Source organism: Panulirus ornatus, chromosome 3 (assembly GCF_036320965.1).
Source record: "Panulirus ornatus isolate Po-2019 chromosome 3, ASM3632096v1, whole genome shotgun sequence".
Taxonomy (NCBI): Eukaryota; Metazoa; Arthropoda; class Malacostraca; order Decapoda; family Palinuridae; genus Panulirus; species Panulirus ornatus.
In genome coordinates, this window is record NC_092226.1 from 47,830,239 (window position 1) to 47,847,069 (window position 16,831).

The window sequence follows — 16,831 nt, forward strand, 5'->3', positions numbered from 1 at the left end:
GACAAATTGATGAACTGGGCTCATAGGTAGCTATTGAATTTTGATATCGATAAGTGCAAAGTTTTACATATCGGGAACGAAAGGTAAAGAGGAAAAAGCTTTGAGCGTAACAATCTTTGATGATCTTAAACCAATAAGCAGTGCACAGAGGCGAAGAAAAAAAGCGAGCAAAATTCTTAGATTCATAGATAGGGCCTTCGAATTTAGGTCCATGGAAATCATCCTTTACAATTCATTGACTGATTCCCATCTCAGACACAACGTAGAGAGCGCAGCGTCCAAGAAGATTTCCTGAGAAAAAAAAGTCCTATCAGAGCAGATTAAACTACTAGAATCTGATTAACTTAGAAAAGAGAAGGTAAAGAGGTAATCTAAGTATTCAAAATTATAAAAGGCCTTGATAATCTTGATCTAAATCGCTACTATTTTCATGTTAGTTCATTCGCTACGGGCAACTGGATGCCCTAATCGAAGCATCTCATTAACGCTATGTAGATATACCCTGGTCTAGAGCCAGGTGCCCACTTCATCGACCAACCCTTACTGAAAGATAAATAGTTGGATTGACTGTGGGTCGGTTGTCGCAACCAAAATAGGAACCTATGCGTTCGTTCCCGGCCGACTCATGAATGCGTCACGGTCAAGGAATCTAACCGATACACCAGTGAATTTTTGAAGACTTGATTCGTCTGATTTCAGGCTTAGTAAGGGACAAAGGTCTTACCTAGAATGATGTAGTACTTTTTCTTCAGCAGGACTGCTAACATAAGGCTCGGTATACCAATTATAGTAATCCAAAGCAGTACTAGCCATAGGTACCTTTAAGAATAGATTTGATTGATATTTGGCTTCAAGTTCACGACTTACATTATCTGCACCTCCTTAGTCACGTTCATAATTTGCAGCTTCTCTTTGAAAAACATGTATACCATCTAACGTTTACCACACTAATCTGTGAGTTTGTGATGTCTTCCACTATCATAAGCAGCCTCGAAAGGACCCAGAGATCTGTTGCTGTTTGAATTTCCTTTTATTTCTTTGTATTTGTATAAATCTCAACGTAACATACCCCAAGAACAATACGCCAGAGGCCTTTGTGATGATAGCAACACCAGCCTTAATTAACTTGACTTTAGTAAGTACTTTATCATTTATGTTGAGATTGACGCAACATTTGATAGTAATGGCATCTGCAGTCCTAATTACCTTCGAGTGATTTTGAATTATTGATAAAGATTGATCAGTGTTGGTTTGGTTAGCCTTCATGTATATGAGATGAGACTTCGAGTCGAAACCGCTGGTGAGAAGGGTTGACACCCACCCCGACCCTTCCGGCATGTGTGTTGACAGGTCTGACCACCACCTTGTTGTCTCATGCACTGCTCACTACTGTGGTCCACCACCAGTACAGCATTCAGTCCAATTATCTCATGTAGACAACAAAAATGGAATTGTACTCAAGTAACAGCTTGTTTACGTAGAGTGTGGTCGTCCGGTGCGTCACGGGTTGAAGTTGGGTAAAGTGTGTGTGTGTGTGTGTGTGTGTGTGTGTGGCGGTGGGGAGAGAGGGTACATGCCATATGCGCACGACTCTGGAAGGAGATGATAATATTTATTTCGAGATTCCTTAAGAAATGTCAAATTACATTACTAGATGCCTTCGTATATGTGACCCGAAACACTGTATGCCCTATGGGCCTGATTTATGCTTAAGTATTGCTTTCACAGTGCAAGATCTCCCTGTGTGGTTTAACCTGTTGAACCAGTGGAGTTGGTCGAGTCGATATCTGCTTCTCTCCATCCACAGCAAGACTTGTGAACTACTTTGCCCTCTTAACTTTATTCTTTTTCTCACCACTACATTCACTTTTCCTTGAGGAGACAGATCTTTCATCACTCGAACACGTGACGCTTATGATCTGTTCCCAGCAGGGCCGACCGCCTGGCTCTGAGCGCCGAAGCATGTATTGGTGACGTTTTATGAGAGAAGAATATTAAATCAACAGCTATGTGCATGTTCAGTTGGGACCTGATATACGCTCATGAATAAAGGTTAAAGTGCCATATGTTTGTAGCAGGAGAACCAGTGGCAGTGGTTATTAAGACTGCAGTAACAAAATCAGCAGCAGCAGCAGCAACAACAACAACAACAACAACAAAAACAACAACAACAACAACAACAACAACAACAACAACAACAACAACTACTACTATTACTACTACTACTACTGCTACTCCCGTGGTGTAGCGGTAAGCGTTCCTGACCATGGCGCATCCACGGGCCGCCCAGAATCGAGCTCATAGGTTCCGATTTAGGTTGCGGCAGTCGGTCCACAGGCAGCCTAGCTATTCATCCACCCTTAGGGGTTGGTCGATAGAATGATTACCTGGACCAGGCTAGGGTATATATATATATATATATATATATATATATATATATATATATATATATATATATATATATATATATATATATATATATACAGAGAGAGAGAGAGAGAGAGAGGAAAAAGAATACTTCCCACGCATTCCCCACATGTCGTAGAAGGCGATTAAAGGGGACGAGAGCGGGGGGCTAGAAACCCTCTCCTCCTTGTATTCTAACTTTCTAAAAGGGGAAACAGAAGAAGGAGTCGCGGGGAGTGCTCATCCTCCTCGAAGGCTCAGACTGGGATGTCTGATTATGTGTAGATGTAACCAAGATGAGAAAAAAAAAGGAGAGATAGTATGTTTCAGGAAAGGACCCTGGATGTCTTGGCTCTGAGTGAAACGAAGCTCAAGGAAAAAGAGGAAGAGTGGACGGGAGCGGGGGGCTAAAAACCCTCCCCTCCTTGAATTCTAACTTTCTAAAAGGGGAAACAGAAGAAGGAGTCACGCGGGGAGTGCCCATCCTCCTCGAAGGCTCAGACTGGGGTGTCTAAATGTGTGTGGATGTAACCAAGATGAGAAAAAAAGGAGAGATAGGTAGTATGTTTGAGGAAAGGAACCTGGATGTTCTGGCTCTGAGTGAGCATAGGAAGGAGTAGCACTACTCCTGAAACAGTAGTTGTGGGAATATGTGATAGAGTGTAAGAAAGTAAACTCTAGAATGATATGGGTAAAACTGAAAGTGGATGGAGAGAGATGGGTGATTATTGGTGCATATGCACCTGGGCATGAGAAGGAATATCATGAGAAGCAAGTGTTTTGGGAACAGCAGAGTGTGTAAGCAGTTTCAATGCACGAGACCAGGTTACAGTGATGGTGCGATTTGAATGCAAAGGTGTGTAATGTTGCAGTTCAGAGAATAATTGGTGTACATGGGGTAGTCAGTGTTGTAAATGGAAATAGTGAAGAGCTTGTAGATTTGTGTGCTGAAAAAGGACTGGTGATAAGGAATACCTGGTTTAAGAAGAGAGATATACATAAGTATACGTATGTAAGTAGGACAGATGGCCAGAGAGCGTTATTGGATTACATGGAAGAAACACTTTTGGAAATTAATGTGTTGAAAGGTGTAACTATTGGGATGTCTGATCATTAAATTGTGGAGGCGAAGGTGAAGATTTGTAGAGGTTTTCAGAAAAGGAGAGAGAATGTTGGGGTGAAGACAGTGGCGAGAGTAAGTGGGCTTGGGAAGGAGCCTTGTGTGAGGAAGTACCAGGAGAGACTGAGTGCAGAATGAAAAAAGGTGAGAGCAAAGGGCGTAAGGGGAGTGGAGAAGAATTGGGATGTATTTAGGGAAGAAGTGAAGGCTTGCGCAAAAGAAGCTTGTGGCATGAGAAGCATGGGAGGTGGGCAGATTAGAAAGCGTAATGAGTGGTGGGATGAAGAAGTAAGATTATTAGTGAAAGAGAAGAGAGGCATTTGGATGAGTTTTGTAGGGAAATAGTGCAAATGACTGGGATATGTATAAAAGAAAGAGACAGGAGGTCAAGAGAAAGGCGCAAGAGGTGAAAAGAGGGCAAATGAGAGTTGGGGAGAGAGAGTATCATTAAATTTTAGGGAGAATAAAAAGATGTTTGGGAAGGATGTAAATAAAGTCCGTAAAACAAGAGAAAAAATGGGAACATCGGTGCAAGGGCCTAAAGGGGAGGTAGTAACAAGTAGAGATGAAGTGACAAGGAGATGGAGTGAGTATTTTGAAGGTTTGCTGAATATGTTCGATGATAGAGTGGCAGATAGAGAGTGTTTGGTCGAAATGGTGTGCGAAGTGAAAGGGCCAGGGAGAATGATTTGGTAAACAGAGAAGAGGTAGTAAAAGCTTTGCAGAAGATGAAAGCCGGCAAGGCAGCGGGTTTGGATCGTATTGCGGTGGAATTTATTGAAAAAGGGGGTGACTGTGTTGTTGACTGATTAGTGAGGATATTCAGTGTATGCATGACTCATGGTGAAGTGCCTGAGGATTGGCGGAATGCGTGCATAATGCCATTCTAGAAAGGCAAAGAGGATAAAGGTGAGTGTTCAAATTACATTGGTAAAAGTTTGTTCAGTATTCCTGGGAGATTTTATGGGAGGGTATTGTTTGAGAGGGTGAAGGCATGTACAGAACATCTGATTGGGGAAGAGCAGTGTGGTTTCAGAAGTGGTAGAGGATGTGTGGATCGGGTGTTTGCTTTGAAGAATGTATGTGAGAAATACTTAGAAATGCAAATGGATTTGTGTGTAGTATTTATGGATCTGGAGAAGGCATATGATAGAGCTAATAGAGATGCTCTGTGGAAAGTATTAAGAGTATATGGTGTGGAAGGCAATTTGCTGGAAGCGGTTAAAAGTTTTTATCTAGGGTGTAAGGCATATGTACGAGTAAGAAGAGAGGAAAGTGATTGGTTCTCAGTGAATGTCGGCATGCGGCAGGGGTGCGTGATGTCTCCATGGTTGTTTAATTTGTTTATGGATGGGGTTGTTAGGAGGTGAATGCAAGAGTTATGGAACGAGGGGCAGGTATGCACTCTGATGTGGATACTTGGGAAGTGAGTCAGTTTTTGTTCGCTGATGATGCAGCGCTGGTGGCTGATTCGGGAGAGAAACTGCAGAAGCTGGTGACTGAGTTTGGTAGTGTGTGAAAGAAGAAAGCTTAGAGTAAATGTGAATAAGAGCAAGGTTATTAGGTACAGTAGGGTTGAGGGACAAGTCAATTGGGAGGTAAGTTTGAATGGAGAAAAACTGGAGAAAAAGAAGTGTTTCAGATATTTGGGAGAGGATTTGGCAGCGGATGGAACCAAGGAAGCGGTAGTGAGTCACAGGGTGGGGGAGAGGACAAAAGTTCTGGGAGCGTGTGGAAGGCGAGAACATTATCTCGAAAAGCAAAAATGGTTATGTTTGAAGTAGTAGTGGTTCCAACAATGTTATATAGTTGCGAGGAGTTGTGGCGAGGAGGGTGGATGTGTTGGAAATGAGATGCGTGAGGACAATATGTGGTGTGAAGTGGTTTGATCGAGTAAGTAATGAAAGGGTAAGAGAGATGTGTGGTAATAAAAAGAGTGTGGTTGAGAGAGCAGAAGAGGGTGTATTGAAATGGTTTGGTCACATGGAGAGAATGAGTGAGGAAAGATTAACAAAGAGGATATATGTGCCAGAGGTGGAGGGAACGAGGAGAAGAGGGAGACCAAATTGAAGGTGGAAGGGTGGAGTGTAAAAGATTTTGAGCGATTGGGACCTGAAGATGCAGGAGGGTGAAAGGCGTGCAAGGAATAGAGTGAATTGGAACGCTTTGGTATACCGCGGCTGACGTTCAGTCAGTGGATTAAACCAGGGCATGTGAAGCATCTAGGGCAAACCATGGAGAGTTTTTGTGGGGCCTGGATGATTTGAATGCAAAGGTGAGTAATGTGATAGTTTAGAGAATAATGGGTGTACACTGGGTGTTCAAGTGTTGTAAATGGAAATGGTGAAGAGCTTGTAGATTTATGTGCTGAAAGAGGACTGGTGATTGGGAATACCTGGTTTAAAAAGAGATATATACACAAGTATACGTATGTAAGTAGGAGAGATGGCCAGAGAGTGTTACTGGATTACGTGTTAATTGATAGGCGCGCGAAAGAGAGACTTTTGGATGTTAATGTGCTGAGAGGTGTAACTGGAGGGAAGTCTGATCATTATCTTGTGGAGGCGAAGGTGAAGATTTGTAGAGGTTTTCAGAAAAGAAGAGAGAATGTTAGGGTGAAAAGAGGGGTGAGAGTAAGTGAACTTGGGAAGGAAACTTGTGTGAGGAGGTACCAGGAGAGACTGAGTACAGAATGGAAAAAGGTGAGAACAATGGAGGTAAGGGGAGTGGGGGAGAAATGGGATGTATTTAGGGTAGCAGTGATGGCTTGTGCAAAAGACGCTTGTGGCATGAGAAGCGTAGAATGTGAGCAGATTAGAAGGGGTAGTGAGTGGTGGGATGAAGAAGTATGATTATTAGTGAAAGAGAAGAGAGAGGCATTTGGACGATTTTTGAGGGAAATAATGCAAATGAGTGGGAGAAGTATAAAAGAAAGCGGCAGGAGGTCGAGAGAAAGGTGCAAGAGGTGAAAAAAAGGGCAAATGAAAATTGGGGTGAGAGAGTATCATCAAATTTTAGGGAGAATAAAAAGATGTTTTGGAAGGAGGTAAATAAACTGCGTAAGACAAGGGAACAAATGGAAACTTCAGTGAAGGGGGCAAGTGGGGAGGTGATAACAAGTAGTGGTGATGTGAGAAGGAAATGCAGTGAGTATTTTGAAGGTTTGTTGAATGTGTTTGATGATAGAGTGGCAGATATAGGGTGTTTTGGTCGAGGTGGTGCGCAAAGTGAGAGGGTTAGGGAAAATGATTTGGTAAACAGAGAAGAGGTGGTAAAAGCTTTGCGAAAGATGAAAGCCGGCAAGGCAGCGGGTTTGGATGGTATTGCAGTTGAATTTATAAAAAAAAAAAAAGGGGATGGCTGTATTGTTGACTGGTTGGTAAGGTTATTTAATGTATGTATGACTCATGGTGAGGTGCCTGAGGATTGGCGGAATGCTTGCATAGTGCCATTGTACAAAGGCAAAGGGAATAAAAGTGAGTGATCAAATTACAGATGCATAAGTTTGTTGAGTATTCCTGGTAAATTATATGGGAGAGTATTGATTGAGAGGGTGAAGGCATGTACAGAGCATCAGACTGGGGAGGAGCAGTGTGGTTTCAGAAGTGGTAAAGGGTGTGTGGATCAGGTGTTTGCTTTGAAGAATGTATATGAGAAGTACTTAGAAAAGCAAATGGATTTGTATGTAGCATTTATGGATCTGGAGAAGGCATATGATAGAGTTGATAGAGATGCTCTGTGGAAGGCATTAAGAATATATAGTGTGGGAGGTAAGTTGTTAGAAGCAGTGAAAAGTTTTTATCGAGGATGTAAGGCATGTGTACGTGCAGGAAGAGGGGAAAGTGACTGGTTCTCAGTGAATGTTGTTTGCGGTAGGGGTGCGTGATGTCTCCATGGTTATCTAATTTGTTTATGGATGGGGTTGTTAGGGAGGTGAATGCAAGAGTTTTGGAAAGAGGGGCAAGTATGCATTCTGTTGTGGATGAGAGAGCTTGGGAAGTGAGTCAATTGTTGTTCGCTGATGATACAGCGCTGGTGGCTGATTCGGGTGAGAAACCGCAGAAACTGGTGACTGAGTTTGGCAATGTGTGTGAAAGAAGAAAGCTGTTAGTAAATGTGAATAAGAGCAAGGTTATTATGTACAGTAGGGTTGAGCGACAAGTCAGTTGGCGGGTAAGTTTGAATGGAGAAAAACTGGAGAAAGTGAAGTGTTTTAGATATCTGGGAGTGGATTTGGCAGCGGATGGAACCATGGAAGCGGAAGTGAATCATAGGGTGGGGGAAGGGGCGAAAGTTCTGGGAGCGTTGAAAAATGTGTGGAAATCGAGAACGTTATCTTGGAAAGCAAAATGGGTATGTTTGAAAGAATAGTGGTTCCAACAATGTTATATGGCTGAGAGGCATGGGCTATAGATGGAGTTGTACGGAGGAGGGTGGATGTACTGGAAATGAGATGTTTGAGGACAATGTGTGGTGTGAGGTGGTTTGATCGAGTAGGTAATGAAAGGGTAAGAGAGATGTGTGGTAATAAAAAGAGTGTGGTTGAGAGATCAGAAGAGGGTGTTTTAAAATGATTTGGTCACATGGAGAGAATGAGTGAGGAAAGATTGACAAAGAGGATATATGTTTCACTGGTGGAGGGAACGAGGAGAAGTGGGAGACCAAATTGGAGTTGGAAAGATGGAGTGAAAATGATTTTAGGTGATCGGGGCCTGAACATGCAGGAGGGTGAAAGGCTTGCAAGGAATAGAGTGAATTGGAACGATGTGGTATACTGGGGTCGAGGTGCTGTCAATGGATTGAACCAGGGCATGTGAAGCGTCTGGGGTAAACCATGGGAAGTTTTGTGAGGCCTGGATGTGGAAAGGGAGCCGTAGTTTCGGTGCATTGTACATGACAGCTAGAGACTCTGTGTGAACGAATGTGGCCTTTGTTGTCTTTTCCTAGCGCTACCTCGCGCACATGCGGGCGGAGGGGGTTTTAATTTCATGTGTGTTGGGGTGGCGACGGGAATGAATAAAGGCAGACAGTTAGAATTATATACATGTGTATATATGTATATGTCTGTGTGAATATATATGTATACATTGAGATGTATAGGTATGCACATGTGCGTGTGTGGACGTGTATGTATATACATGTGTATGTGGGTGGGTTTGGCCATTCTTTCGTCTGTTTCCTTGCGCTACCTCGCTAACGCGGGAGACAGCGACAAAGCAATATATATATATATATATATATATATATATATATATATATATATATATATATATATATATCGTCAATGGGATGACCTTTTTAGGACTTCAGATTCCTGTGCCTTCTCAGCTAACATTAACTACTATTACTACTAATACTACCACTACTGCTACTAGATCTTCATCTGCTACTACTGTTGTTGTTAAAAGCACGACTACAGCAATAACAACAGCAATTACAGTTACCGAGAGTGGCAAAAGAGGAGCAACTGCAGCATCACCACGATCTGCAAGAGCGACACCAGCACCAGCAGCTGTGAGCACAGTAGCACGAATGATGTCAACATCGTACGTAAAGAAACATAAGGGAGCAGAAATACAACAATATTAACATCGTACGTAAAGAAAGATAAGGGAGCAGAAATACAACAATGTCAACATCGTACGTAAAGAAAGATAAGGGAGCAGAAATACAACAATGTCAACATCGTACGTAAAGAAAGATAAGGGAGCAGAAATACAACAATATTAACATCGTACGTAAAGAAAGATAAGGGAGCAGAAATACAACAATATTAACATCGTACGTAAAGAAAGATAAGGGAGCAGAAATACAACAATATTAACATCGTACGTAAAGAAAGATAAGGGAGCAGAAATACAACAATATGAACATCGTACGTAAAGAAAGATAATGGAGCAGAAATACAACAATATCAAAAGCAATTAAAGCAAAGACAGTAGTAAAGGCAGCGACAGCAGCAGTAACTTTAGTAAGAGCAGCAATGAAGGTTGAAGCATCATTAGTAAAGATAGCAACTAGAGGGAAGGTAGTGGTATAGACAGAAAACCAGCGGTAAAGGTAGTAGCAAGAATAACGATAACAACACCATCAGTAAAGATAAGAAAGCAGCATCAAAGTAAGGCGCAGCAACACAAGACACACAACAACACATAAGATAGTAAGAGCCATGTTCGCAGTGTGAGAAGTGGCGACCCCGCACTGTCTGTTATGTGACCTTCAATTACACAATCAATGAGACCGTCTGTGCAGGTCTGCTGAGACAATTGAAGCCTTTAATAACCACATTACAACCGGCAGACCATTCTCCCTCGCCACACACATAACCTCTGACAGGGAGGCCATTGTCGTAGCTGCCTACCAGAGGAGTATGGGACAGAAGACGGTAAGGTTAGCTGGGGTAGTGGGGTGTGGAAGGGAGAGACGTGCTGAGGCTAGGGGGTTAGGATGGACCAAGGGAGGAAGGGAATTGGGTGAAGGTGGCGTTCACGGTTGGAGGATTTTTTCTTTAATGTTATCGTACAGCTGGCTACCGGCAAACTATTTGCTCTTCCTGTGTGGCCCGAAGCACTCTGATTGGTAAGGGTGTATGCCGTCATTGTGAAGGAACGCTCCAGTTGGTCAATTCATGTGACGTCATTCCACTAAATCATACGTCACTGGTGAAAATCGTTCTGATTGGCTGCTCCACATGATCATGGAAGCGGACCTAGTAACCTGAGCTAATTTCTCCTTACTTAATCTGACTTAACTGACCTATGTTCACAGATGATTATGACCTGAACTAATTCTGTTGGTTTCCACCAGTCAGTGAATGGATCAAGGTTTTTGATCAGCGCCAAAATTAATGTAAACACGCAAACTGATTTGTGCAATGACGTCATATGAAAGCAGCCGATCCTCGAAGCCAGACGAGGTAATGTTGAACCACAACGCACTTGTTTCAGTCACTGCCATCAGCACTCTGCTCTTCTGGAACAGTATACAATTAACTTCTGATATACTGAGGATGATAGTTTTAGCAACTCATAAACATTAATATACCAAGAAGGTTTAGAATCACGGAGACCGCATATTAATTCAGTGAGAAAAAAAATTCAACCCAATCAAATCTTCATAAATGAGATGACGCTGTATTCCTCTATTTATTTTAAATTCACCTAAACTCAGGTTGATTAGAAGACGGGAGTTGATTCTGGAGCACCAGTGAAAGGAAGAAATTAGAATTCCACAACAAAGAGAAGGAAAGCTAAAAGAAGAGGAAATAGAAACAGAAAGGAACAGAAATCTTCAAGGGCAGTGCCACAGCAGGGGTATGGACTCAGAGTACCCGGACATTCCGTCACTGATGAAATGATTGGCATAGGGTCTTGTACCACGTCTGTCCAAGTGGTTGGTTCATCTTACATCACGTTTGTTAAGGTGATTGGTGAACTGGAAGGTACGATGTGTCGAAGTGGTTGGTATGCCTTACAACACGGTCATCCTTGAGGGGCCATTGTAGTGACTGGCACACCTTAACTCTCCTTGAGGGGTCAACTTTGCTAACTGGTACACTTTCCTTAAGGGTATTTTTATGAGTTATTGGCACACCTTAGTTCTCCTTCAGGGTCTACTTTGGTGATTGATGCATCTTCCTTGAAGGTCTCTTGTAAGTGCTCGTCACACCTTAGTCCTCCTCGATGGTCAACTTAGTTGATTTGCATACCTATCTTGAGGGTTCGTTGTACGTGATTGGCACACCTCAGTCCTCTTTCTGGAGGGTATATTTTTGTGATTAGTACACCTTTACAACCTAGTAGTCGTTGTGAAAGTGCATGGTAGTGTGTGATCATGTTATGATCACTGACTTGCATTGAAGCCCGAATTCCATGTATAACATCAAGGTGTGATAACATCGAAGTCACATGATCCCTCCCTGTGCACTTCTCGTGAAGTAAGTATCTCCGTGAAAACTCTCAGTGTAAGAATTAGCTGATAATTACTGGTGTTGGAGATCCCCTCTTGTAGACAGGTTATATAACAAATCCAACGAAGTAATGAGGGTAATGGTGTTGTGGATGAAAGAGTTTGTCTATAAATCACTGAAGCTGAGTCTCACCATCGATTATAAACAGGCGCGCCAGCACCAGTTGGCACCGCCAATCATTTATTCAGCGATCGTGGCAGGAAGAGGGAATAGGCAACGAGGTATGCCTCGATTAATTTCAAACAGATGAAAGAGAATAAAGGATAGATTCAGTTTTGATAAAGTTTAGATACATTATGGAATGCTGAAAGTGAACTGAGTGAGTGAATGTGATGACAATCGTGCCATACAAGGGTGAAGGTGTACAGAAATAGTGAGGAATAGGTGAACATCATTGTTGGACGTTTGACGTCAGGACAAGAAGTCTAGCTGACGTTTGGTGAAGCAACAGCCATCACTTGATGACGCATAAGCCTCGACCTAGTGACACACTAACACAAGCCTAATTACGAATGACCTCGACCTGGTGACTCAGTGAACAGAATCTGTTGAAACAGTGACCACGACCAGGTGATGCAGTGGTGGAGACCTGGTGACACATTGGCCGCGACCTGTCAGCGACCAGGCGGACTGGGATCCCACAGAGGCAGTGCAAGGATAAAGCATTTCATGACCTGTTGCTGGGCGAGGCAGATAAAACAATTTTTGGTTAAAAAAAAGTTTGGGTTGAAATAGAATGTTTTGGTTCCACAGCTTTGATTGTCGAAATAATGGGACTAGGGTTCCGGTGAGAGGAAATCTCAGCCTCACTATATATATATATATATATATATATATATATATATATATATATATATATATATATATATATATATATATATATATATATATATATATATATATGTAATTTGAGCACTCACTCTTATCCCCTTTGCCTTTGTACAATGGCACTATGCACGCATTCCGCCAATCCTCAGGCACCTCACCATGAGTCATACATACATTAAATAACCTTACCAACCAGTCAACAATACAGTCACCCCCTTCCTGGCAAATTATATGGGAGGGTATTGATTGAGAGGGTGAAGGCATGTACAGAGCATCAGATTGGGGAAGAGCAGTGTGGTTTCAGAAGTGGTAGAGGATGTGTGGATCAGGTGTTTGCTTTGAAGAATGTATGTGAGAAATACTTAGAAAAGCAAATGGATTTGTATGTAGCATTTATGGATCTGGAGAAGGCATAAGATAGAGTTGATAGAGATGCTCTGTGGAAGGTATTAAGAATATATGGTGTGGGAGGCAAGTTGTTAGAAGCAGTGAAAAGTTTTTATCGAGGATGTAAGGCATGTGTACGTGTAGGAAGAGAGGAAAGTGATTGGTTCTCAGTGACTGTAGGTTTGCGGCAGGGGTGTGTGATGTCTCCATGGTTGTTTAATTTGTTTATGGATGGGGTTGTTAGGGAGGTGAATGCAAGAGTTTTGGAAAGAGGGGCAAGTATGAAGTCTGTTGGGGATGAGAGAGCTTGGGAAGTGAGTCAGTTGTTGTTCGCTGATGATACAGCGCTGGTGGCTGATTCATGTGAGAAACTGCAGAAGCTGGTGACTGAGTTTGGTAAAGTGTGTGAAAGAAGAAAGTTAAGAGTAAATGTGAATAAGAGCAAGGTTATTAGGTACAGTAGGGTTGAGGGTCAATTCAATTGGGAGGTGAGTTTGAATGGAGAAAAACTGGAGGAAGTGAAGTGTTTTAGATATCTGGGAGTGGATCTGGCAGCGGATGGAACAATGGAAGCGGAAGTGGATCATAGGGTGGGGGAGGGGGCGAAAATTCTGGGAGCCTTGAAGAATGTGTGGAAGTCGAGAACATTATCTCGGAAAGCAAAAATGGGTATGTTTGAAGGAATAGTGGTTCCAACAATGTTGTATGGTTGCGAGGCGTGGACTATGGATAGAGTTGTGAGCAGGAGGATGGATGTGCTGGAAATGAGATGTTTGAGGACAATGTGTGGTGTGAGGTGGTTTGATCGAGTAAGTAACGTAAGGGTAAGAGAGTTGTGTGGAAATAAAAAGAGCGTGGTTGAGAGAGCAGAAGAGGGTGTTTTGAAATGGTTTGGTCACATGGAGAGAATGAGTGAGGAAAGATTGACCAAGAGGATATATGTGTCGGAGGTGGAGGGAACGAGGAGAAGAGGGAGACCAAATTGGAGGTGGAAAGATGGAGTGAAAAAGATTTTGTGTGATCGGGGCCTGAACATGCAGGAGGGTGAAAGGAGGGCAAGGAATAGAGTGAATTGGAGCGATGTGGTATACCGGGGTTGACGTGCTGTCAGTGGATTGAATCAAGGCATGTGTATGGGGGTGGGTTGGGCCATTTCTTTCGTCTGTTTCCTTGCGCTACCTCGCAAACGCGGGAGACAGCGACAAAGCAAAAAAAAAAAAAAGAAAAAAAAAAAAAAAAAATATATATATATATATATATATATATATATATATATATATATATATATATATATATATATATATATATATATATATATATATAAATACGATTTTTCCAGGGATATAGTGCAAATGACTGGGAGATGTATAAAAGAATGAGGCAGGAGGTCAAGAGAAAGATGCAAGTGGTGAAGAAGAGGGCAAATGGAAGTTGGGGTGAGAGGGTATTATTAAATTTTAGGGATGATACGAAGGTATTTTGGAAAGAGGTAAATAAAGTGCGTAAGACAAAAGACCAAATGGGAACATCGGTGAAAGGGGCTAATGGGGAGGTGATAACAAGTAGGGGCGATGTGAGGAGATGGAGTGAGTATTTTGAAGGTTTCTTAAATGTGTTAGATGATAGAGTGGCAGATATAGGGTGTTTTGGTCGAGGTGGTGTGCAAAGTCAGAGGGTTAGGGAGAATGATTTGGTAAATAGAGAAGAGGTAATGAGAGTTTTGCGGAAGATGAAAGCCGACAAGGCGGCGGGTTTCGAAAGTATTGCAGTGGAATTTATTGAAAAAGGGGTGACTGTGTTATTGACTGGCTGGTAAGGATATTTAATGTATGTATGGCTCATGGTGAAGTGCCTGAGGATTGGCGGAATACATGCATAATGCCATGGTAGAAAGGCAAAGGGGATAAAGGCGAGTGTTCAAATTACACAGGTGTAAGTTTGTTGAGTATTCCTGGGAAATTATATGGGAGGGTATTGATTGAGAGGGTGAAGGCATGTACAGAGCATGAGATTGGGGAAGAGCCGTGTGGTTTCAAAAGTGGTAGAGGATATGTGGATCAGGTGTTTGCTTTGAAGAATGTATGTGAGTAATAATTAGAAGAAGAAATGGATTTATATGTAACATTTATGGATCTGGAGAGGACATATGATAGAGCTGATAGAGATGTTCTGTGGAATGTATTAATAGTATATGGTGTGGGAGGCAATATGCTGGAAGCAGAGTAAAGTTTTTATCGAGGATGTAAGGCATGTGTACGAGTAGAAAGAGAGGAAAGTGATTGGTTCTCATTGAATGTCGGTTGCGACAAGGGTGCGTGATGTCTCCATGGCTGTTTGATTTGTTAATGGATTGGGTTGTTAGGGAGGTGAATGCAAGAGGTTTGGAGAGTGGGGCAAGTATGCAGTCTGTTGTGGATGAGAGGGCTTGGGAAGTGAGTCAGTTGTTGCTCACTGATGATACAGCGCTGGTGGCTGATTCGGGTGAGAAACTGCAGAAACTGGTGACTGAGTTAGGTAAAGTTTGTGAAAGAAGAAAGCTGAGAGTAAATGTGAAAAAGAGCGAGGATATTAGGTACAGTGAGGTTGAGGGACACGTCAAATGGGAAGTAAGTTTGATTGGAGAAAAACTGGAGGAAGTGAAGTGTTTTAGATATCTGGGAGTGGATTAGGCAGCTGATGGAACCATGGAAGCGAAAGTTAGTCACAGGGTGGGTGAAGGGGTGAAAGTTCTGGTAGCTTTAAACAAATGTGTGGAAGGCGAGAGCATTATCTCAGAAAGCAAAATTGGGTATGTTTGAAGGAATAGTGGTTCCAACAATGTTATATGGTTCCGAGGCGTGAGCTATAGATAGGGTTGTGCGGAAGGGGGTGGATGTGGTGGAAATGAGATGTTTGAGGACAATATGTGGTGTGAGGTGGTTTGATCGAGTAAGTAATGAAAGGTTAAGAGAGATGTGTGGTAATAAAAAGAGTGTGATTGAGAGGGCAGAAGAGGGTTTTTTGAAATTGTTTGGTCACATGGAGAGAATGAGTAAGGAAAGATTCGCAAAGAGGATATATGTGTCAGAGGTGGAGAAGTGGGAGACCAAATTGGAGGTGGAAGAATGGAGTGTAAATGATTTTGAGCGATCGGGGCCTAAAGATGCAGGAGGGTGAAAGGCGTGCAAGGAATAGAGTGAATTGGAACGATGTGGTATATACATACCTATATACCTATACATTTCAACGTATACGTACATAAAAATACACATACATATGTACACATTACATGCTCCCTTCATCCACTTTCGCCGCCACCCTGCCACTGAAATCTACAAGCTTTACACCATTTCCATTTACAACACTGAAAACCCCACGTACAACAATTATACTCTCAACTGCCACGTTATTCACAGTTTTATTCAAATCACCCATCACTGTAACCCGGTCTCGTGCATCAAAGCTGCTAACACACTTACTAAGCTGCTCCCAAAACACTTGCCTCTCATGATCTTTCTTCTCATGACCAGGTGCATAGGCACAAATTATCACCCATCTCTCTCCATCCACTTTGTTTTACCCATATCAATCTAGAGTTTACTTTCTTACACTCTATCACATACTTCACAAGTGCTTCAGGAGGAGTGCTACTCCTTCCTTTGCTCTTGTCCTCTCACCGACTCCTAACTCTACTCCCAAGACATTCCCAAATCTCTCTTCCCCTTTACCTTTGAGCTTCGTTTCACTCAGAGCCAAAACATCCAGGTTCCTTTCCTCAAACATACTTTTTTCTCATCTTGGTTGCATCCACACACATTTAGACTCCCCTGTCTAAGCCCTCGAGTAGGATGAACCCTACCCACATAACTCCTTCAGTTTCCCCTTTTAGAAAGTTAAATACAATGAGTGGTGGGAGGTTCCAGCACACGCTTGCGCCCCCTTTAGTCGCCTTCTACGACACGCGGGGAATACGTGGGAAGTATTCTTTCTCCCCTATCCCCAGAATACTTCCCACGCATTCCTCACGTATCGTAGAAGGCGACTAAAGGGGACGGGAGCGGGGGGGCCAGAAACCTTCCCCTCCTTGTATTTCAACTTTCTAAAAGGGGAAATAGAAGAAGGAGTCACGCGGGTAGTGCTCA